Source organism: Ornithorhynchus anatinus, chromosome 1 (genome assembly GCF_004115215.2).
Source record: "Ornithorhynchus anatinus isolate Pmale09 chromosome 1, mOrnAna1.pri.v4, whole genome shotgun sequence".
Classification (NCBI taxonomy): Eukaryota; Metazoa; Chordata; class Mammalia; order Monotremata; family Ornithorhynchidae; genus Ornithorhynchus; species Ornithorhynchus anatinus.
This window is the reverse complement of record NC_041728.1, coordinates 46,577,715-46,602,621: the sequence shown is the minus strand read 5'-3', so window position 1 is coordinate 46,602,621 and position 24,907 is coordinate 46,577,715. Positions and strand designations below refer to the sequence as shown.

At 42.7% G+C, this 24,907-nt stretch overlaps 1 protein-coding gene across 4 annotated transcripts in view; it reads left to right on the top strand.

Moving 5' to 3' along the window:
- The first annotated feature begins 8,405 nt into the window (after window positions 1-8,405).
- Window positions 8,406-24,907, top strand: part of FLRT2 (fibronectin leucine rich transmembrane protein 2) — a 94,683-nt gene continuing 78,181 nt past the window's right edge. For 2 of the 4 annotated variants that reach the window (XM_007669039.4, XM_007669040.4), the window contains exon 1: window positions 13,155-13,694. The gene's annotated coding sequence lies outside the window, so the exon portion shown is untranslated. Of the gene's footprint in view, window positions 8,601-9,653; window positions 10,196-13,154; window positions 13,695-24,907 lie in introns of those variants that run through there. The other 2 variants (XM_029068650.2, XM_029068640.2) reach the window with 2 other exon arrangements.

The following is a 24,907-nucleotide window of genomic DNA, read 5'->3' as shown; positions in this document are numbered from 1 at the left end:
AACTGCTGTGGAGGCTTTTCCAAGCCATAGCAACTCCATGGACACACCCTCTTCAGAACATCCCATCTTTTGTCATAAAATCATCCTGGTATGTATATCCATAGAGTTTTTTTGGTAAAGATACAGAAGTGGTTTACTATTGCCTTCTTCTGCACAGTAAAAACTTGAGTCTCTGCCATTATCTTTGTTCAATGTTTTGATCACTTGCTTATCTGCCTTTGACTCTTTCCCATGCTGCTACTGCTGAGCACAGGTGAATCAACTTTGCTGCTTCACTTTAGACCTCTCCATTATGTGTAGCCCTATATGGCATAGCTCTAAACTTCATCAACATATGCAAACTCTCCTGCCACGATAAGGTGTCTATTCAAAGGATAGGTCAGAAACATAGAGGAACAAAATAATTCTCACTGGCTGTTTTCTACTTTTAGAGAAGCAGTGTGGCTCAGTGGAAAGAGCACAGGCTTAGGAGTCAGAGGTCATGGGTTCTAATCCCAGCTCTGCCACCTGTTAGCTGTGTTACTGTGGGCAAGTCACTTCACTGGGCCTGAGTGACCTCATCTGTAAAATGGGGATTAAGACTGTGAACCTCACATGGGACAACCTGATTACCCTGTATCTACCCAAGTGCTTAGAACAGTGCTTGGCACTATCTAACAAATACTAACATTATTTATTACTTTTAAATTCAATATATTCTAGGATAACAATTACATTGAGGATTGTCAAAAGAACTTGCCCAATAGGCAAATATTCATTAACTCTTCAAATCCAAGCCTTTCCAAAGCAGAGCAATGAGATTATGGAAAATGAGATTCATTTCAATTATAAAAATATTTTTCAACCCATCTATGCAAGAAGACACCTCAAACCTTTCAGCAATGCATTTCCACTTCCATATAGTGCTCACACCTCATTAAACTAGTTCCCCGCCATCTCTGTCCCACTGGGGAATACTTTCTTGGTGATGAATGGTTTACCCATTCAGCAGATTTAGTCAGAGTTCTAAGTTCGTTCATTCTATCAACAGTTTCCATAAGTCTAAAAAATAAGGTCTTCCTGGCCATAAAAAAACCCCTTAAAGTGGCATAAACTCTGCTTTACCAGATCTGGTGAGCAAACTCATGATTGAGAAAAATAAAGCCAAGGCATCAAATGGATCTCTATTACACTAATGGAAAAGGTGCTGATTATTCTGACAGTCTATTCATTCTTCACTGTCCACAAATCTGTAGCTATGGTCCTTTATATTGTCGAAGATATAAACAGATTGTTTCATCGGACTTTCATTATCTCAAAATACTGAAAATGTAGAGGTATTTTATCAGAAAGCAAAAATATATATCTTGTGCTTAGTTGTGCTGCTGCTTCTCCATCTCTACCCCTCTGCTTGCTTCTTTAGTAACAACTTAGAGTAAAATGACCCATTTTCTGCCCCAGAGTACTATTTGGAAACTTCTGGATGGTTCCTCCTTATTCGTCTTTGGGGTGTACATACTTAGTTCTGGGGATGAAATCAACTAAAAGGGGGAAAAAAAAACCTTGAGCTAAACTCTTCCATGGACAAGAGTCCAGCAAATCTCAGCTCTACCACTTGCCTGTGTGACCTGAGCAAGTCACTTAACTTCTCTTTGCCTCGGTTACTTCATCTGTAAAATGGGGATGAAGACTGTGAACCCCATGTGGAACATGGTCTGTGTCCAAGCCAATTAGCTTGTATCTGCCTAGCGCTTAGTACAGTATCTGCCACATAGTGATTGCTTAACAAATACTATTTAAAAAAACATGTTATCTGCATGTATTTTTTTTCCTTTAAGAAACTGATACTCTGATTTTCTTCATTACCCAGCTGTCTTTTACTTATTTTGCAAGAAAAAAAATGACATCTTCATAGAATGTTATTTATATTCTGTCATAACTGGAGAGAGGCCCAAAGACAACTCCTACTTGAATTTCGACAAGAACTAAACAGTTTTTGAGGTATCTCTTAAAAGCAACCATTACCCACATTGTCAAAGAGAGAACTGTGGATAAAATGTTGCATCATCTTCCCACTGAGAAACTGAAGATTCTGTGAGTTATAGAGATCCCTTGGTTAGAATCACCAGCCTAGCAGAGAACCTACCTTAAAAGCACAACTTATTTCCCATTGTTTATTTACCATCTTAGCCGTACATTAAATTAACGCTCAGCAGAACCAAGGCTAAACACCTTTTGAGTTTATCATTTTGTAAAATGAAGAGAAGGTTGGCTCAGTGATGTCATGGTTTGAGTTTTAGGGACTGAAAGTAGGAAGAGCAGCTGGAGGCACTTCTGTATTTGGTAGGAGGTAAAAGTAGGCATGGACTAATTGGATAGGAGGAAAGATGATAGAATCTCATTTCAAGAATGACAGCCAAGAACCTCCTTGAAAGAATTGAATCTGGGGCTGTCCTCTAGACTTTAAGCTCATTCTGGGCAGGTAAGATGTATGTTCTATTGTTGTGTTGTACTCTCCCAAGCACTTAGTATAGTCCCCTGCCCGGTAAGTGCTCAATAAATATGATAGATTGACTGATTTGTATCACACCATTTACACTTCCTTGTCCCCGCTGGGGCATGGAGTGCAGTAACACCATAGACAAGTAATATGTAAAGAGTGGCAAGGAACTGGCAGATTTTCTATTTCTCCCCTTTTCTCCCTTTCCTATGATCTCTTGCCTTTCTCTAAAATGTATATAAAGCTTATTTGTAGCACTGTCCTATCTTGACATATTAAAACAGTCACGAATTGCATCTAGATGGGATGATTCAGAAGCTGTGGAAGCAATATTATAAATATGGTATTTATTAATCAGTCAATCAATATTTATTGAGCATTTGCTGTGTGCAGTAAGTTTTTGAGAGAATACAATACAACCGAGTTGGTACAACATTACCTGCCCACAGCGAGCTGACAGACTAGAGGGGAAGACAGACATTAATATAAATAAGTACTAAGCATTTGTACTAAGCGCCAGGATGATAATTAGGCCAGCCACAGTTCATTCATTCATCCTATTTACTGAATGCTTAGTGTGTGCAGAGCACTGTGCTAAGCGTTTGGGAGAGTACAATATAACAAACAGTGACATTTCCTGCCCACAGTGAGTTTATAGTCTCACATGGGGCTCACAGTAGGAGGGAGAATAAGTATTTAAACTTAATTTTACAGATGAGGAAGCTGAGGCACAGAGAACTGATGCAAAGCAGAGTAGCCTAGTGGAAAGAGCACAGGCCTAGGAGTCAGAGCACCTGGGTCTCAATCCCAACTCTGCCAATTGCTCTGCTAAATGCTTGTTGTGTGACCTTGGGCAAGTCATTTCACATCTCTTTGCTTCAGTTACCTCAACTGTAAAATGGGAATTAAATGCCTGCTCTCCCTTCTGTTTAGCTGGGAACTCCATGAGGGATAGAGACTGTGTCTGACCTAATTAACTTGTACCTATCCAGGAGAATAAAATAGCATTTGACATATAGCTTACTATATGTATACTTACTATACTTACTATACTTACTTACTATATGCTTAACAAACACCATAAAAACAAAACAAAACCAAACCTGTCCAAATCCACACAACAGAGGTGGAAGAACTGGGATTAGAACTCAGGTCCTTTGACTCCCAAACCCATGCTCTTTCCATTAGTCCACAATTTGAGGCAGAATGCCAAGTCAGGAAATGAATGTGGCTTCAAAATGAAAGAAAATTAGAACACATAGAACTGTGGCATCACCTGAGAGTTAGGATAATTAGCCAAACTTAATAGCAGGTAGTAGGTTTTCTAATCTAGATTGATTGTCTTCTAACTCTGCTTCCTTTCTATATGTCTTCAAGTACATTTTTTAAAGATCTGGCCCAATCTTCTGGTGCCTCAGATATAAAGGGTCAGGAAATATCCCCTTAAATGGCATGGAGTGTACGGAAAAGGATACCATTTGTGTGTACATGTGTGTGCATATGTGCCAGTGTGTATATATGAATGTAATATCACTAAAACCCTACAAGACGGGGAGAAAAGACAACACACAAAGCATAATAGTCTAGATTGCATATCCCACAGTTTTCCATTTACTTTTAGTTTGAAGTATGGCTGTTGCAAATTCACTAGGTTGTTTTGTGGATGATTAAAGATTCCTTCCTAAAGCCAGGGAATAGAGAGAGGTTAAAACACCTTCAAAGCAAAGCTCTGGTTAATTATAGTGTCTGTCTTTTCTTAGATAAAAGAACTGATAGACCTTTGTGAGGAACCTGTCTCAGTAACCATCCCAAAGTCAGAATGACAAGTCTTATCAGACTCACACATCTTCAAAAATAAAAAAAAAAGGTTCTCTTTACCCACCACCTCTTTCCCTATTATTAGATGAAGTGTTCCAACTTCAAAATCAGCTTTATCAGACTTCCATATCTTTAAGAAAAGGGGTTTTTTTTGCCCCACCTTCTTTCCTACTGTTAGAGTGTTCTAACTTGAACCGAATTATTCATTTGCTTAATCTTTTGCCACTCCTCTTTGAATGATTCAAATCTATGTAAACTTTCTTGACAAAGAGTTGAATACTTTTAAGAGCAAGAAATAAACATAATGATTGTAATACACTCATTTTTTCTCTTAGCTCTAACTTTTATTTCCAATGGGACTTTTTAAGCACTTACTAAGGACCATGCATTGCCTTGGGGTGGAGACAAAATAATCAGAGTGGACACAACCTCTGTCCCACATGGAGCTCTTACAGTCTAACTAGGAGAGGGTAGGATTTAAACCCCATTTGACAAATGAGGAAAATGAGACACAGAGAAGTTAAGTGACTCCCCCAAGGTCACACAGAAGACGTAATTTTTGGTTATTGGACATTTTTCATATGACACAGAAAGAGAGGTACATTAATGCTTTGCCTATTTAGACAAAGTGAAATGAAGAATGTAGCAGTGGCAATTGTCTAGATCATTCTGCCCCCCCAAAATCAATAACTGCCTACTGGTTAAAAAAATATATTTAGGGCATTTAATTTTTCATATTGAATGCTTATATTGATCAAATTCATTCTATAATTGTTCAGTTTTCCTTACTGAAGATAATGATGGTTGCATTTGTTAAGTGCTTGGCATGTGTCAAGCACTGTTCTAAGGGTAGGACAAGGTAAACAGGTTGTACTCAGTCCCTGTCCCACCTGGGGCTCACAGTCTGAATCTCCATGTCACAGATGAGGTAATTGAGGCACAGAGGATTTAAATGATTTGCCCGAGGTCACACAGCTGACAAGAGGTGGAGCTGGGATTAGAACCTAGGTCCTTCTGGGTCCTAGGCCTTTGTGTTATCCAGTAGTCCATGTTGCTTCTCATTGTGTATGTCTCTGGAGGGCGGTGGTCGGGGGCGGGGGAGGCCTCTGATGCAGCAGTAATGAATTACTTGTAAACTGCAGTTGTATCAGGTGCAAAAAGAAACTCAAGAAAACCACAAAAGTTCCCTATTTGCCTCTCTTCTGGGAAGAAATGGTGAAGAAGAGAGATGGCCTAAGGCCGTTTCGATGCAATTTGTAATGATCCAATCGAAAGATAATCACAGGAATCCCCTGAGGCCTAGAAGTCAAGGCTTTGTTGTAAAGTGCAATATGCAGAGGTATCTTGCAGACTCTGTTTGCCTGTATTCAAGTGAATAGCTCTGCACTGTCAAAACTTGGAATTCGTCAGGGGGAAGAACAACCACAAACAGAGGAATTCAAAGACTAATTCAGACATGAATTCACAGAGAAGTTTGTGAAAAAGATTGCCTGTGTATATTAATTCTGAATTTGAACTTATTACCATTCTCTGGAGATTTTCAGATGCCCATTGAATGAATTTAATTCATTCCAGGGAATAGAAGAAAAACCTACTTCTCAATTTCCTCTCTGACACAACTATAATTAGTAGTAGTTTGAAGTGTTAGTACTATTTTCTTGAGTGACAGCTTCCAGGACGTTGGGCCAAGTCTGATTAAATGCCTAGGTGAATCTTTCATCCCTTCATGAATAGGCTTAACCCAGAAGCTCCTCAGAAGTGAGTTTCCTCCACTTCTTCCTTCAGCATTTGACTGGGAAAAGTTTCCCTCTATTCCTGCCAACTTCTCTTGGAAACAGAAGGATGTGATCACTTAACAAATGGCAGGTATATGTGAGGGGAAATCTCCATGGTTTAAAATGTTTTGGCTTCTGTTCTCCCCTTGCATTCACCCACAGTCATGTAACCATCATGGAAAGATGGAAAATTAGAGGTTTGGGGACAAAGGTAATGAAACACTGACTTATAGAAAAACATTTCTGCTTGAAGTGAGTATTTAGACTCATAGAATTCTGAGAACCCCTGAAAACATACTGCAGAAAGTGGTTTTCATTTAAGCTGTGATGGGTAGCCTGCCTTGCCACAGCCCAACATCCTCATTTGCTTTGTGGACTACCTTCCAAAGAATGAGAGGAATACTGAGAGCTCCACGTGGGACTATGTCCAACCCGATAAAATAGTATCTTCCCTAAAGCTTAGAACAGTGCTGGACACATAGAAGCGCTTAACCAATACTATCATTATCTCTATCACTACTATCATTAACCAATACTATTATAAACTCTTTAGTGGGCACAATCCAAGGAAGAGGATCATCACAAAGTTGGCTTTTGTTCTAAAGATGAGAATGTAATTTATAGGTGTGCCCCATTTTGAAGTAAGAAATTGTGTCCAGGTGAGATAGCTTAATCCAGTTAAAAATAAATTACTGAAACCAAGTTCAATCCAATGTTGAGTACCTTGTTTACCAGTTTTACCCTAATTTTGCAGAGAGGGAAAATACTGTGTGTAGTTCGTTCTCCCCAGTGCCTCTTTCACTGAGAAGCAGCATGACCTAGTGGAAAGAGCACGGGCCTGGGAGTCTGAGAAGAGAACCTGGTTCTAATCTTAGCTCTGCCAATTGCTTGCATACTTGGGCAAGTCGCTTATCTTTTTTGCGTCTCAGTTTCTTCAACTGTTAGATGGGGATTAAATATCTGTTCTCCCTCCTACTTAGACTGTGAGTCCCAAGAGGGACAGGGACTATGTCTGACCTAATTAACTTGTACCTACCCCAGTGGTTTGAACAGTGTTTGACACACCAGAAGTACTTAAAAAGTATCATAAAACAAAAACAAACAAAATCACTTCCCCCATCCCTCACTTTTCCTTCCTTTGAAGTTCATATTCATTCATTCGGTTGAATTTATTGAGTGTTTACTGGGTACAGAGCACATTATCAAGCCTTGGCTTCATCGACACTGTTCTCTCCTGGTTCTCCTCCAGTAAGTGGTAAATAAATACCAAATTATGAGAAATAAATGAAAAAAGAGGGCCTAAGAAGGTTGGCATTATGAATCATATGAAAATGATCTTACTAGTGAGGTGAGAGCTTAAAATCACCAGAAAAGCAGGATCCCTAGAGGCACTCGGGCTAGGAAGGAGTATAACTATGGTGTGAGTATAATCTCCAAATATATGTATATATGTATATATGCATGTATATATATATATATACTCATGAGCAGTTTCTCCTCTATCCCCAGTACCTAAGGTGACTGACTCTTTGAGCCTTTCCTGAAAATCTGAAGGACCTTTTCTTAGTCCAGTTTGCTGAACAATTCAATTTCCATGTAAATCTACTCTGAATATAGATATACATAATATATCTCCTTGAATCATGAAAACTATAACTCTTAGTTTCCATCCCCCGATTTACATACTTCTAAATCCCAAATATCACTCCGATTCTATGTTTACCTGAAATGTCTGTTTTCACAAAATTTTCCTTACTTTCAGTGCTTTCCTGCTCACATTTCCTTTTCTTTCTTCAGCTATAAAAAGTAATTGCATTAATCGGCCCTTACCACAGTTCACTGACATAAAATATTGGGCTGGTACTAATTCAGGGTACAGAAACCTTAAAATATAAATCCATCTCAGTCCCCTTTTATGCATGGTGTGTCTAACTAAGAGTGATGTTAAGCAGAATAGCATCTTTTGAAAGATTTTGTTTTAATGCTTGTATTTTCTAAAAATAAAAAGCAGATCATATACTGAATGAATTATTCAATGGTATTAATTATATGCAACGCTTCCCTGAATAATTTATACATACATGTTTAGAGAGAGAGAGAGAATTGACCCAGGTGTGAAAACCCTGGTTAAAACAAAAACAAAAAACTGGTAGGCTAGTACAAGTCAGACGTCCTTCAGTGCTTCGACTGCTTTTATTCTGCGACTTTACTTTCGGGATTCCTAAACCTGGACTCTGCTGCCACCTTGGCCAGCTAAACGGATTTACAGCGGGATTCTGCACCGACCCAGCTCGGGTTTACACGGTTTTCAACTGGAATGACTCTCGGGGAGCGAATTTATAATAACGTTTGTGCGAAGCCAGCCGTTCCAGCGAAACCACGGTATTTACTCACGTCATTCGGTTTCTCCACGTTCTAATGTTACTCTCTGAATGATTTTTCAAACCTGATTTTGACTTCTCGTTTTCGAGGAGGGAGCGGAAAAACGGCCTGGGAAGGCTGCGTGCTGCCCTGACCATGTGTTCAAGGTAATTTTCATGTGGATTTGGGGTGGATGTGACGGGCGGGCAACATGGACTAGAAGAAAACTTGCCCCTGCAGGCTCCCTCTTCCCTTCCAAGCTCCACGCCTTACTGGCCTTAAATGAATCGTCTACCTCTTCGGAAGCCAGAGAGCTCCAGTGTAAAGAGTTTCCCCAAAATGCAGAACCTGGGAGATGAAGGAGAAGAGTCTTGTAGTGCTTTTTTTTGTAAACCGCTTGGAAAGGGGCAGAGGAAAAGCCACGGACCAGAATCCAGGAGGCAAGGTGGTCCTTGCACCCTGCTTACGACTTGCCTATTTCTCGCAGCGTCATTCTTATTTATGCTTTCACGGTGTTTGTTTCACATCGAGTCCGTCCCCACCCCCTCACTCTCTCCACACTCTCCCCTTCTGTCTTGCTCACCAAATTTTTCTCTGCGCTTCTTCCCCTGCCTCTGTGCTTCTCTGTCTCTATGCCTGTCTCTCCTACCCAAGAGAGCACACACACACACACACACACAAAGACACACTCTTACACACGATGCTCTTCGAAAGCCGGCAGAGGAGCAAGAGCAGCTTTTGCCTACTGCTCCACGGAAACTTGGTGCGCCTACCAGAGATTTGCTAATTTGGACGACACAATCAAAAAGGGGAAAACAGATGTGGGAAGCTTAAAACAGGGGTTTGGGGACCAGGTGAGCGTTCCAAGCCGTTTCTGCTGATTTATATCCTCTAGACTGCCAAAAAAGGAAAAAAAAACCTGGAACAAAAGGCCACCGAGAGAAGCATAAAAGGGAAAAAGGGCGGGGGTGGGAGCTGTAAGATTTCATGACACTTCTTCTAAGATTCCAAACCTCTAAAACTCCATCAACAATAGGTAAAAATCCCTGAGGGCTTTCTTCCTGATTCATGAGGAGAGTAATCTGTCTCTAACAAGAACGGACCTGATAGAATTAAGGGACCGAGGCTGGAATAAAATACAAAACCTCTTCGAAAAAGTAGATAGACTGAGCATTCTTTCCCCACTCTCCTCACCCCTTACCTCCGCTCAGTTTCCCAATAACCTGCGTACGGTCCTAGCTTTCTTCTGAGCCCCCAAAGGGTTAAGCTGGCTTCCAAACCAATTGGGGAAGGGGGCGGAGGGGGAGAGAGAAAAGCCCTGTCTAAAGGCTAGGTACCTTGGAGCTGCGCGTTTGAAATCTGTCATCGTCACTTAAAGAGTTTGGCGTCTCCCGTTGTCACCAGTGAGTAATGATGGCAGTGTGATAAGACCGATCGCTTGGCCCCGTTGGGCGGAATAGCCGAGAAAAGGCGTTTACACCGCTTCAGCCGTGGGTTTATCGGTGCCTTCGCCTGCGGGGTCCGGAGAGGGAGGGGGGAAGGATCGAAGAGGCCCGGCTCCCTCCCGGCCGGACATCTGGGAGCGGCTGGTCCTGAGTCCACCATGGGAAGGAGAGACCTGGGTGGCGACCCTTAAAGCAATACCATGCCGCAGGAGCCCAGATGCCACGGTGCCAGCTTTTTCCCACCGCACCTTCCGGACCCGGTTGGATTTGGATGAATCATCCCCGGAGGGGGGCGGGGGCCGATCCGCGAGCAGCAGGTAATAATAATCATAATAATAGTAATGTTGGTATTAAGCGCTTATTATGTTCCGAGCGCTGGGGTAAATACAGGATGATTAGTTTGTCCCACGTGAGGCTCACATTCTTCATCCCCGTTTTACAGATGAGGTAACTGAGGCCCAGAGAAGTTAAGTGATTTACCCAAAGTCACGCAGCTGACGGGTGGCGGAGCCGGGATTAGAACCCATGACCTTTGACTCCTAAGGCCGGGCTCTTTCCACTGAGCCACGCTAAAGGGGCTTCAGGTGGGTTGCAGGTGGAGCGAGCGAGTCAGCGCTTCTGTCCCCTTCTCTCTCTCCTCTCCCTTCGATTTTGGGGGCGAGAAAGTGCCCGGGCGCTCCTCTGCCGCTAAAATCTTCGCTCTTAGCCGCCGAGAGAGCTGTCCCTTCACTGGTCGCCCCGTGAAAAATTCATTCAATACTTTGTATTGAGCGCTTACTATGTGTAGAGCACTGTGCTTAGCGCTTGGAATGTACGATTCGGCAACAGATAGAGACAATCCCTGCCCAGTGACGAGCTCACAGTCTAATGCAACTCTGCCTTCCTCCCTCCGTCTGCCCTTGCAGGGGCAGGGCCACCTACCTCTCCGGGCTGGGCATCTCCGGCCGACAGCGCTCTGCCTTGGGTGCCAGGCTCGGAGGAGGGAGAGGAGAGGGAAGCGGATGACCAGGGCATACTGGGTGGGTCACTTGCACCTTTCTGTTCTGGGTAACCAGAAGCCCCCCTTTCCAAAGATCCGGCCGGTGACCGTCCCTTCTCTCTGGAGCTCCTCCGGTCGCCCGAGCCTAACGTCTTGAGCGGGCGAGATGCCCTTTCCATCTCTGCTGGCACTCGCTCTGCCGCCCTGGGGTCCCGGGTCGGGGGATCTGCCCACCCTCCGAGCAGAGCCCTGGGCAAGGGGCAGAAGCGGGAGAGCCCTGGAGCGCCAAGGCCAGGGAGAAAAAGCCACCGCTTATTTGGGAAGGGGGTGGCACTGGGGGCGGGAGGGAGAGCTTCGAGCCTCCGGTGCCAACCTCACTCGCTTCCTCGGTTCTTCCTTCTGCGCTCGGAGAAACGCGTAAAACGTCCCTCTTCTGAATGCCCCCTGCTCCACCCGTTTCACCGCTTTGGGAGGTAGACCTAGGTTGGCATGGGAGGTCAAGGTCACGGGGTCGGGCAGCAAAGAGGAGGGGAGGGGTAGGTGCGGGACAGGACGGAGTGCGTTTGGAAGTGGGCGAGGGAGGAGGAGGAGGTCCGGCGGAGTTGGGCATTTGGGGACTGTCGCTTCTGCTCCCGTGGCTGCCTCTGCTGCTGGAGCCCACCAGCAAGATGGCAATCTCTGGCTGTCCTGCTCTCAGCGGAACCCTCCCAGGCTTATGAATTCGCAAGGACAACCTTTCAGATCGAGGTGTACTTTTTTTTCCTTTTTTTTTCCTCCCCCCCGTTATTGCGCCTGCTCTCCTTATTTCCCCTTGCGGAATCTAACGTGGGAAGTGGCAGCCTAGTGCGCCCAGGAGTGTCTGTGCCCGCGTGCGTGCGCCATCTCATTTTGGGAGTCAAGAAGGGCACCTCTCCAAGTGGCATTAGGATTTCACACTCGAAAACGTGTAGACACAACATGGGGTGGAGGATGCGGGCGGGGGTCGGATGAGGCGGGGGCCGGGGGGTGGGGGTGGAGAGTTAGCAAGATAAAAATCGCTTGGGAAAGTACTGCCCAGAGATTGGGTCTTTGAACTCTAGGCGATGAGAGAGTGTTGAAGTCGGGAAATCCATCATACAGTCACCGAGGAGGGTCCAGTTACCTTCTCGGACCATCCCTTCTGCCGGGACTGATCACATCCCCTCTTTGTTTTTCCCCTAAGACACTTTCAAACGCTCGGTGTGTCAGGTCCTTTGGGAATAATGAAGACCAACCTCTTTGGCAAGTCTCGACTGTATAATTGCTTTCTCTCTCTCTCTTCCCCCTTCTAATCAGCCTATCTCTAGACTTGTTAAAACATGACTGAAACTTACCGATGGGCAGAATGATCTGCAATGAATTAACATACAGCATAAGAGCAGATCATTCAGAATAGCTGGAAAAAAAAAATGATTCAAATATGCCCTTCTAGCTCCTCCGAAAGACACCACTGCCATCTACGTAAGGGAAGGAGAGAAACGGTTGGCCGTGGAAAGCTTGACTTCCTTAGGGGCTTGGCGTCTGATTTCCAAAATGCTCTGCTCCTGAACGGGTGCCCGTAGCAATCTGAGGAAATCAAAGCTGCCCTCCTCAAGGAAGGGGGAGAGGAAAGGAAAGGAGGGAGTCGGCGGGATGGAGTGGGGGAGCCGGTCCTTTGGAATTTTGCGATTTTCTTAGATCCTTCTCCCTCAAGTTCACCGAAGAAGGAGAAAGCGGTTGGAGGTGAGGGGCATTGGGGGAGAGTTGCAACAACGCCATCTTGGTAGAGTTGGATGCCCCCTTGCCCTCTCCCCTTGCCCCCCATGCCCCCTCCTTCCATCCCAGGCAGGTGTTGATCATTCCTCCGAGTTTCTCCAGTACATAAGAGATCCGAAGTAGTGGGATCCAACTGCCCAGACGGAGAAAAGTGACCTTCAGGGGCGAGTCGGTGTCTTGAGGCCTGGGGAGAGGGAGGGCAAGTGCGGGGAGGGGGCTGGCCCTGCCCTGGCATCGACAATTGAGGCGGAGTCCGGGTTGGCAGCACCGAGGCTACCATCCTTCACCCCGCTCTCCGCGACGGCCGGTCCGGGAGAGACGGGGTTAAAAAAAAAACCCACAAAAAACCAAAAAACCCCAGCCCGACTTTGCCTCTTGGAAAGCTTCGGTGGCGGCCCTGCCTTCCAAGCATTCTTTAAAGTCGAAATGTGGGAGGGGCTCCAGAAGAGGGAGGGAGGGAGGGAGAAAGGAGAGAAAGAGGGACAGTGGGAGGGAGAGTGGGAGCGAGAGGGAGAGACGGTGCGAGAGAGGAGCGATGGCCCTCAACCGGATTCAACCCCGTAATCGTCTCCCGGGGGTGTGAAGTGGAGGATAGGGTGGGGGTGGACTGGGGGCGATTGGCCTCGTTGGCGAGGAGGCAGACCTCCGAAGAGACGCACTGTCCGCGCAGCGCTGCGCTCCCGAGCCTCGCCCGGGTGAGCGCCTGGCCGTCCCCGCAGGGACCCCGGTGTCCCCGCCGCCCCCCACCTTCTTTCGGCCGATTGATCGGCGGAGGAGGAGACCGACAACGAGGGGGATGCCGGAGCCCCGAGCTGCGCCCCGGAGGAGGAGGTGGAGGAGGAAGGGGGAGGACGATGCCGCCGCTTCGTAAGGGAGGAAGGAGACAGCGAGAGCCGGAGCCCCAGCCCCACCGGGGGCAGCGGCGGGAGGCGCGTCGCGGGCAGAGTCGGGACCCCCGCACCCCGAGCCGCCCCCCAAAAAAGTTTGGAGCGCGGGGAGGGGACGGCGCCGTCCCAGGGGGATCATGCCCGAGCGGGGCTGCGAAAGGACCGCAACTCCCGCAGGTAAGGGGCCCTCCACCCCCCGCCCCGGGAATGAATGCCCGCTCCAGCCGGACAAGTGAACGGGGCGGGCTCCACCCGCAGGGACCCGAGAGACTTAGAGCCGTCGAGGAACAGACGGGTGGGGGGCGGGGGGGGGGTGATGAGGGCATTTATTGAGCGCTCACTCTGTGCAGTGCACTGTGCTAAGCGCTGGGGTGATGTGTGAGGACTCTGCGGGGGGGAATCCAAATGTGCATTTAGGGCCAAACCTGCATCTCGGGGCCCCATTTCTTCCCCCGAGGGGGGAGTCGTGGCTTAGGATGGCAAACCTCCAACCGACCCCCCACGTCTGCGATCGATGATCGTTTTTGACCCCATAGATTATCTGAACATTTTCAAAAAAATTTTTAAAAAGACAGCCCCCCCCTCCGCCCCCATTTTAGGGGTGCGAGGATGCGGATCCCCCCCCCAAAGCCCCCCCAAAGAGCCGAACCCCATAAACGAGGATCTCGAGCCAGCTCCCCTCGCTCCTTAAAAAGGGAACTTTGGAAGATGGGTAATTGGCGTTTTCATTGAGAGGGCGAGATGGCAGATGAGGCGGCGGTGACGCGCTTTTGCAATGAAATAAATGAGGGGAAAACTGCGCGGAGAAGGAGATGCCCCATCAGTAGCTTCAGGCGCGGGGATGCGTGAGAGAGAGAGACGGGGACAGAGAGAGAAAGAGAGTTGGGATGTATAGTGTTTGTGTGTGTGTTTTTGTATGTGTAGATCTGTGTGTGTTTCTGGGTAGATGTGGGTGTGTATATGTGTAGATGTGTGTGTATGTGTGCTAGCGCCTTCTGAGGTTGGGGACGCGGGGAGAATGCTGTCACATCTCTCCAGTTGACAGCAGGCCACCTGACTTAGGAAAGAGGCCTCCTTCCACGTCCCAGTGGAAACTAATTACCCCGGAGAAGGGATTCATTCATTCAATAGTATTTATGGAGCATTGACTATGTGCAGAGGACTGTACTAAGCGCTTGGAATGGACAATTCGGCAATAGATAGAGACAATCCCTGCCCAATGACGGGCTCACAGTCTAAACGGGGGAGACAGACCCCAGAGCAAAAGAGAACAAAACAAAAGACAACATCATCAAGATAAATAGAATCAAGGGGATGTACACCTCATTAACAAAATAAATAGGGCAATAAATAATATATACAAATGAGCACAGTGCTGAGGGGAAGGGGGAAGAGTAGAGGGTGGGAGGGAGCAGAGGGAAGGGGGGGCTCAGTCTGGGAAGGCCTCTTGGAGGAGGTGAGCTCTCAGGAGGGCTTTGAAGAGGGGAAGAGAGTGAGTTTGGCGGACTTGAGGAGGGAAGGGCTCTTCAGAGCTTGGCCCAAACTCGGATTCTTCCCGGGACCAGTGTTACTCTGATTCACCTGGAAATCGAAGACGAAACCCCCTGCCCCTCTTCCCTGTCGTCCAAATGGGGAGCCAGTTGGCGGGGGCTTTTAATGCATTTTAATAGAGGAAATCTGTTTTAGGGCTTACGATAAGGTAATACATTGTAAGGCCTAAAACCCTCGAAAAATGTCCGCGCAGAGGGTACGGTGCTGATTAGAGTTCTTCGTACCATGCAAAGCTCCTCTAAAAGGGAGAGGTCGCCTCCTCCCTCCCCACCCGCCCCCATTGACTAGATCCAGTCAATATTGCAGTGTACATACAGCCCCACACTGAGACTTATTGTTGAGTTTAGAGCATCAAACGTCTCATGACATAAAGTTAATAAAGACTAATTTAGATATAAATCCCTGTGCTATATGCAGATTTCACCTAAAAACCTTATTTTTATTCGATTTTGAATGGAAGCAAAGTCCACTTTTGCTTTACCCAAAATACTTTTCCGAGGAATAAAATGCATCCTGGCATGTTTCCAGGGTTTTTTTAGGTTATTGCAATATGAATGTAGTTTTGTGGGGTTTTGGGGTTTTTTTAGGTCACTATCTGTAATGTTACAACAAGGTTATGGGGCTTTTTTTTTAATCAGTAAGCAAAATCACATTTTATTATTAAATCCATGTGTAATCTGGGACTCACCATATCTAAATAATAACCATTCAATCAGGTGCATAGAATTAAGTTTATCATTTTCCTTGAATGCTTCTGCTTTGGAAAATATGATGCAGAAGTAGGTTTGAACCATATAAAAAGTGTCCAAATAAATTGCAAATGACAGTGCAACACTGTGCTGTCATGTTAGGTTGCTAATTCATCTCCTCTTCTTGCTGGGGGTTTGAAGATGAAATTTCAAACATCATTCCAAATCCTGGATAGCAGATATAGGCAATTGTTAAGTAGAAGCAGATCAGTTTCTCGGAAGGAGAACCCATTAAAAGTTCATCATCAGTGTGGAACACTAGTAAACTGCCTGTACCCTGAACACTGCAGTAGTTACTTTACAATTTCAAAAGACCACTGGACATTTAAAATCTGTTGAAACAGAACCTGTCGGGGGCTGCCACACTATACAAGAGGCAAGATTTCTCCCTATGCTGTATTTCAGGTAATGTGATCTTATCAGGGTCTCTGACTTTGATCATCTGGATCCAATTTGAGCCTCTGTTGCTAGTCGCCTTTATATCTTGGCCTGCTGGAGAGTTAAATTCCTAAAAAACAACCTTATAGCTTCCCATTTGGGACAACTGCATTGCCTTGATTATTATTTCAAGGAAAGATCAAATATGTAAAAGATCACAATAGCTTAAATTGTAGGTAACTGAAATTAAAATCAGAATGGATTTGAGAGAGAATCATAATTTCTAAAAGCTTTAGAGAAAGTTTTCAGCATGGAAGTGTTTATCAAGCCTTGCATTCTGCTTCCTGCTTAGACGGGTGAGAAAGAAGCCATGCTTAACGCATTATGGTGTTTATTAAGATGATTTTTTTTTCGGTAATCACCTTTTGGATTATTTATTTTAATCTCCACTTGAGTTCATTTTTCACTAGATTACTTTGATAATTTTGTGGTCTGAACAACAATGATTCAAATTCAGTCCATTAGTGACCTCTATCTGTGGGAAGTGAACAGTCATTGTTTTTCTCTCCATAGTAGATTGAAGAGAAAGCTCAAACTATAAAGTGCCTTGTCTTTCTCCACATTTAAGTTACTCTCTTGGAAACTTTTCAATTAAGGTATTATCCATTGTGAGTAATAGTCCTTAACAGCATTAATGAAAATGTGAAAATGTTGTAAAATAATTGAAGAATAACTGCACAAAGTCCTTAAAATAGGATCAGCATAAACAAGCACCACTGCAGTTCAACAATGATAAAAGAACATTGGGTCCAAACAGTGTTTTAAAACTAGTTCAGAATCCTCCTGAATGTAAGTGCAATTTTATTGCCCCTGAGAACTTACATAATATCTGAAACCTGAGACCTATACTCAGACCAGATATGCCACAATTAGACTTCATAGTAACTGTGTGTGTGTATGTGTGTGTGCTTATGTTTAAATCCAGCTGTACCTGTTCTGTACTGTGAATGTATGTGAGAGATCAAGGACAGAGTGATGTTGGGAAAGGGAAAGGGGATTTTATAAACAGATGGTCTCATTATAAAACCTGCTCTTACTATTATTTTTCTTCTGGTATTCAAATAGAAATTTCAAGTTGAGTCGTTTATTACAAATAGCAATTGAGGACAAAGTTTAGTAAATTTCTTGGGTGGGGGGTACCATTATCTGACAATTTCCAGATGGTTTTTGATGTAGTAGCATTTAACACTACGGAATTTTTAGGCAGTTCTCTTTCTTTTCCCGCGGGGAGGTTTTACTGACATAGTGTATCGTGAATACGTACATGTATGCATATACATACCTATAAACACATACATTATATTACTATTGTAAAATACCATTCTTTTCTCTATTAAGAAATGAAATGACTTTATTTTGTAATAAACCTTTTCTTCTGAAAATTGAATATTAATGGTGACAGAGAATTACCAACTTTTCTTCCCCTTTCAGCAATTGGTTGAAATTCAACCACTTCCCTCCAATTAGCTGTCTTCTTAATATGGGAAAAATAATAATAATAAAAAAATTCACAACTTCAACTAAACAGAAGTTCTTTTCAGGATTTCAAGTATGGTCCATTTTTTAGAAGCTATGATACAGATATTGTAATAAAAATATCCTCAGTAAGTTGAATACAGAGACTTACTTCAGTTATGCGAAACAGTAAGACACTGTATTAGAAAAATAATCTTGTTGGGTCTTTTTTCTTCCAGTGGAACCTTTTTCCTTGGTGATTTTCACATCTACTGGTCTTTAGTTTTCTTTGATTCCTTCTGCTGCGGTTCTTTGAAGTGAATCAAAACTAAACATTGGCTACTTTCTTAAGGAAATTCATCATGTTATGTTCAGGATTCCAGGGGAGTTAATGATGCATATAAAGTCCTGTAAAACCTCTTTCTAAAAGAAGTCCTTTGCTTGTAGGCCTGCCACTTACTGGCCTTCTGTAACTTTTGCAAGGAATTTGAACTACATTATTTATTTTTGAATACCTCTTCTAACCTAATTTAACATGAAGATGTATTTATTCAGGAACAAGCAAACTCATGAATTAGCAGCCTTTCTCAAGAAAGCAGGGTCATTGTCACAAACCAGAAATATTGAAAGGTCAAAGAAAATGCCCTTGCCTGATTTTGAAGGCAAAGGCTACTTTTGTAATTAATGTTCAAATGTCCAGTTTCTCCATCCTCTGTTACAATTCGAGAGTAATGCTTCCTGACAGCTGTTGTTTAGATGACTAAGGCATATTAAAATAATTTATGATAAAGATTTATGGTGATAACCATTAAGAACTCACAAGGATTGACTTATTTTTCTCCAGTTTTTATTCCTTTGGAAGATATCCCGAGTGGCGACCATTATGGACAGAGAGTTTTGATATCCCTTCAGTTCGTAAGCCATTTATTGCATTTCAATTCTATTTACTACAACTCTCAAGCCACATAGAGAAGCAATTCTCAGTTGGAACTTTGAAAAGTTAGAGGTTTTAGATTAAAATCTAAACCTCCCAACAATCTCACAGAAAGCACTAAGTTTCTAATAATAATAGTGGTATTTGGTAAGCATTTAGTAGGTGTTAAGTATTGAGCTAAGCTTCAATATAAACTGTTTGGACACAGTCCCCGATCCACATGGGGCGCACATTTTACAGATTCATTTTACAGATGAGGAAACTGAGGCACTGATAAATTCAGAGACTTACCCAAAGTCTTACAGCAACCTAGTAGTAGAACTGGGATTAGAACCCAGGCCCCCTGTCTCCTAGGCCCGTGCTCTTTTCACTGCACCATGCTTCCTCCCAGTACAGGGAGGGAAGCTCAGAAGCTCTTAATAAACTATTCCTAAATATATTCTCCTTCAAAGTCAGCAAAGGTCATATTGCTCAATGGAAAGCATTAAAATCTTATCAGGCCTGAAATAGGTTCACATGCTAGAATCATTTTTGGTGGTCACTAACTACTAATGTCAGTTTCATAATAATGTTGGTATCTTCATAAAACCAGCCGTGAAACCTAGATAAGCATAACCTTTTGTTTTCATCTTCACTATGTATTTTGCTAAATTATGGCAAAGCTATTTCTATTTTGGCTAGTGGTGCCAAATTGCTCCAACGGACAGTTATATGATGTGTAACTTTTTTTAAGGAAGCACTGAGGAAGGAGGAGAGAAGATTTTAATATTTCCTTAACATTGAAAGAAAATAGAGTAAGAACATGGGGAAAAGTCCAGAATTAAATCAAAAGCATTACCAATAAAGTGGATGTTTAATTCTGGAATTTCTTTCTCAGACTTTAGGCATTTCATATTTTGTGATCCTCAGAAAATTTATAGACCATCCTTACCCCAAAACATCCAAAACTGACTGTCAGTTTTAAAAAAGCGCTTACAATTGGACAAATATTAACATAAAAGGGAAGGAACAAAGTGACCTCGTACAGATCAATCAGTGGTATTTACTGAGCACTTATTGGGTACAGAGCACTGTACTAAGTGCTTGGGAAAGTACAGTAGAGTTAATAAACAAGGTTCCTGCTCACACCGAGCTTATGGTCTAGAAGCTTCTAGGCCCTTCTAATTTCATTAATTTTAATTAAGTCTGATTTCATTAGGCTCAGAGAGTTCAATGTCTTTTTATCGGTACATTTTATCTGAACACATTTGCTATATAAGGCTATAGCCATTAATACATTGATAAATGTTCCCTTTTTTTAAAAAAATACTGGGTATGCAAAAGATTTATTATTTTCAATAACCCGGGAAGAAGTTTCCTGTGGATGGGACTACAGAAAAACAACTCAAAGTTATGCCTCTATTGGTTTGTCCTGATTTATGCACTCAGTAAATATGATTGATTGATTGATCTTTAATAACTTCAGTATAGAATCATAAATAAGTCTTTCTCACCTATTGAATCATTATACTTTTCCTTTGCCCCTCAAAGACTATTCCTCTTATTTTGTCCACACTTAAATGTTTCAAAGAGATTGACTGATATTTGAGAGCCAATCCAATGTCAACAGTACCATGCATTTGTATAGCACTTTTATTTGCCAAGTCTCTTTTAATATTAATTAACACATTTTAGCCACGCAATAAAGAGAGGTGGGTATTATCCCTATTTTACTGATGAGGAAATCGAGGTCCAGAAAGGTTAAGTATCATGCTTATGGTAGGTCTCATTAGCAACCCAGAGCAGAGCTGGATCTAGAATACACTAGCCTCCTGACTCATTTTCTTTCCACCCAGCCATATTGTCTCCAGACGAAAGATTTTCTAAAGTAAATCTAGCTGGTCTTGGGAAATGTGAATTACCTGGTTCAAGTTTTTTTAAAATGCAAAAGTCATATTTTAGTGATATACATTCCTGAATGTGATACGATGCTTTGGTCTCAAATTGATAAAAGCTAAGAGTAGGTTTTAAAAAATACTTTAATCTGGCTATACTTGTTGTAATGTTTTGTGACATTTCTTTTTAAAAAAAATCTATTCGTACAATATCACAGACTGTATGTAGCCATCACTAGTTCTTTAATATGTGGAATTATTTTCACAGTTTGACAAATTAATTTCAATACCTTTTGCAGCAGTAGTGATGTGTATACCAGAATAATTAACATTACTCAGAGAAGGATGTGTCTGCGTTTGTTGTTTTTAAACTTTGGTGATACAAAATCTAACAACCATTTCTCTTTAGAATAAAGGATCTTTTAAATCCACAATTTCAATTCTCCATTACTTATTACAAACATTCTTCATACTCTGAAGGAATCCATAGTATGAATTTCTAATGCCTTAACCCATGGACTATTCTATTAAAATGGACTACATACTTCAGCACTTTTAAGAAGAATGAATACTATACAAATATTTATCCATCCATATTCATGAAAGGGACAGAAATTCATGGCCTGGTGGATAGAACTCGGGCCTGGGAGGCAGAATGACCTGGGTTCCAGTCCCAGGTCTGCCACTTGTCTGCTTTATGACCTTGGGCAAGTCACTTAACTTCTCTGTGCTTCAGTTACTTCATATGTACAATGGGGATTAAGACTATGAGTACTAAAGACATGGACTGCGTCCAAACTGATTATCATATATCTACCCCATTGCCCAGTGCAGTGTCTGTCACATAGCTTATGCTTATCCCGCCACTGACTTCTGGCCCACGTCCTTCCACTGTCCTGGAATGCCCTCCCTCCTCACCTCCACCAAACTAATTCTCTTCCCCTCTTCAAAGCCCTACTGAGAGCTCACCTCCTCCAAGAGGCCTTCCCAGACTGAGCTATCCCTTTTCCCTTTGCTCCCTCTGCTCGCTCTCTGCCCCTCCTCCACCCTCTGCTCTTTCCCCCTTCCCCCCTTTACCTCCCCTCAGCTAAGCCCCCTTTCCCTCTGCTCCTCCCTCTCTCCCTTCCCTTCCCCTCAGCACTGTGCTCATTTGTATATATTTTTATTACCCTGTTTATTTTAATGAGTTGTACATCCCCTTGATTCTATTTATAGCAATTATGTTGTCTTGTTTTTATCCATCTGTCTCCCCCCAATTAGACTGTGAGCCCATCTTTGGGCAGGGATTGTCTCTATCTGTTGCCGAATTGTACATTCCAAGCGCTTAGTACAGTGCTCTGCAAATAGTAAGCGCTCAATATATACTATTGAATTAATGAATTGAATGAATGAACATAGTACCTAATCAGTACTGTTTAAAAAATATGTTTATGTAACTGAATTTTTAAAGACTTTGCTCAATTTATACCTTTGGAACTTCAGCTCTAACTAATTCATCTCTGATATGCCCTTGAAAAGTTTTTTTTTTTTTGTAAAGGTGAATGTGGAAATTAGTGACTTGTATATATAAAAATATTTAACAGTGATGGGGAAGAAGGTACAGAATCGATATTGAAGCATTTCTCACAGTGACCTTTCCTCGGGTCAGGGAATTAGCAAAGGAATTTTGTTGCCTCCCTGATGAAGTCATCTTCTAATTAATCCAATATGCAAAATTGCCAACTTAAAAAATAATTAAACATAAGGATAAGAGTATCATTATCTTCTTAACATGTCATTTAAGTATGTTCTCATTCCATTAGATTTTTGGAATGACTATTTTCAAATATTTATAGTGAGAAAAAAAGAGATCTGTTTGGTAGTCTGCCAATGGCCCCGAAGGGAAAATTGTTTCACTCTGGACACTCCAAAAAAGTTTATTTCAGGAAATCAGGAGGCCCATCATGCTAGAATCACAGATTTATAAAAGAAATGTTGTTATCCTTCTCTGCATCCCTAGAAAAAGAGCAGTTAGCTATAAATTGTCCATTTATACAGGAGGCAACGAAGTGGGTGTAACTACTGCCAACCTACTGTAAAATAGCTGAGTCTTGTAAGCCTGACTAAAAACATAGTGGATAGACTGATGATAGGTGTCTTGAATGTCTTTAGGATTTCTTCATTTAAACTGGGAAGCATATTAATCATCTTCAGCCAACAGTGGAAGAGTTTTGCAATTAACTGCTCCCATTCTTTGCTCACTTCCCAAGAATATAAGGAGACAATGGCATATTTTGCATAGTGAACTTGTGAAGATGGCCCCAGATTTTCAGAGATTCCTTTGACCTACTGATATTTGGAGTACAGTTACATTTTATGAATAATGGGATGATTGTGTGTATGCACATGTGCCATCTTAGAGGTTCATACTGGAGGAAAAAGAATGTCTCCAGAAGTCATTCCTATAGAATAACCCTTCTTGACTGCCCAGGGTGAGTCTACAAATATACAGGAGATTTATAAGCCTTCTCTCTGGCCTTCAGACTAGGCTTGTTAAGTAAATGTGCCAATCCAATCCTTTAGATAAACTTGAACACATTATGAGACAAAGTAGATCTGTTTCTGCAGAGAATGTGTCTGGGATTGTACATTTCTTACTAGTGAATAAAATCCTCCTTTCAGTGTAGATTTCAATGTGTCTCTGTGTAGTGTTAAAAATGAAACTCTCACATTTCTTCTCAGTGTGGTCTAGTGGATAGAATACTGGCTTGGAGTCAGAAGGACCTGCGTTCTAATCCAGGCTCTGCCATGTCTGTTGTGTGACCTTGGGCAAGTCACTTATCTTCTCTGTGCCTCAGCTAATTCATCTGTAAAGTGGGGTTAAGACTTTGAACCCAAGCAGCATAGATCAGTGGAAAGAGCCCAGGCTTGGGAGTCAAGGGGCATGGGTTCTAATCCCAGGCCCACCGCTTGCCAGCTGTGTGACTTTGAGCAAGTCACTTCACTTCTCTGTGCCTCAGTTCCTCATCTGGAAAAGGGGGATTAAAACTGTGAGCCCCACGTGGGACAACCTGATCACCTTGTATCCCCCCCAGCGCTTAGAACAGTGCTTTGCACATAGTAAACACTTAACAAATACTACTATTATTATCATTGTGCCCAACCTAATTAGATTGTATCTACTACCCCAGTGCTTAGTATAGTGCTTGGCACAAAGTAAGTCATCAACAAATACTAATATCTATCTCTCTAAATATATGTGTGTATACACATATATAGAGAGAGAGACAGAGTGAGAGAGAGAGAGAGGACAGAACTCTTCCTTGTACACAAAACTGAAAGGTTCAGAGCAAAATTACATTGCCCAGAGGTGCCTTCCAAAGGCCAAAGTTAAGCCTCAGCTTTTATATTGTCATCAGATACTGTCAGTTTTTAGATCATTTATTAGTTTTTTCATTATAGAACTATTTGGAAAACTTTATTTTCTTTGTTCTGCTTCTTCAGGGTTTATACTGGTGGTGTGACATTTCAAAGTATAGACATCTGAGAAACCCAGACTCCCCAGAATAATAAAGATGGAGCTAACCTAGTCTGTTTTCCTAGGCTCTTGGCAGGCCTGACAATTACACAGTTCCAGGCAGGTGTCCCTCTCATTCTTGAAAATCTCTAGAGAAAGGGGTACATAAGTATTGTTGGGATACGTAATTGCTTCTCTCAAAAGTTATGAATTAATGCAGCAAAGCTCCAAGTGTCAGTGTTTGGGATTGTGCTAACATATTTGGGAATGCATTTTATAAAATGACATGATAGTAGTTGGTTAATATTAGTCATGCCAATAGATGCTCTAGAAAATGTTTTATAGCTAGACATTTCCATTATAATGAATTATTTTTCAGAGTGAAAAATATATTCCTATACATTTGTTTTGTAGTATAGAATACTTTATATTTTATGGTCATAAAGAATACTTTATTTTATATAGAGAAGCAGCCTGGCATAGTGGATAGAGCATGAGCCTGGGAGTCAGAAGGTCGTGTCTGCTGTGTGACCTTGGGCAAGTAAATTCACTTCTCTGTGCTGCAGTTACCTCATCTGTAAAGTGGGGATTGAGACTGTGAACCCCATGTGGGACAGAGTCTTTGTCCAACTTGATTTGCTTGTCGCCAACCAGCGCTCAGTGCAGTGTTTGGCACAAAGTAAGCGCTTAACAAACACCATCATTATTATTATTGTAGTCCATCAATGTGAACCCATGCTTTGTATTCAGTTTTTGAAAACTGAATCCCAAATTCTAATACCCTAGAATCGCAAATATCAATTTAGGTGTGAGATTGCTATTTAAAAACTGTGCATGTTCAGGTGAAACAGTATCAAAGAGTCAGTGGTATTTATTGAGCATTTATTGATTGC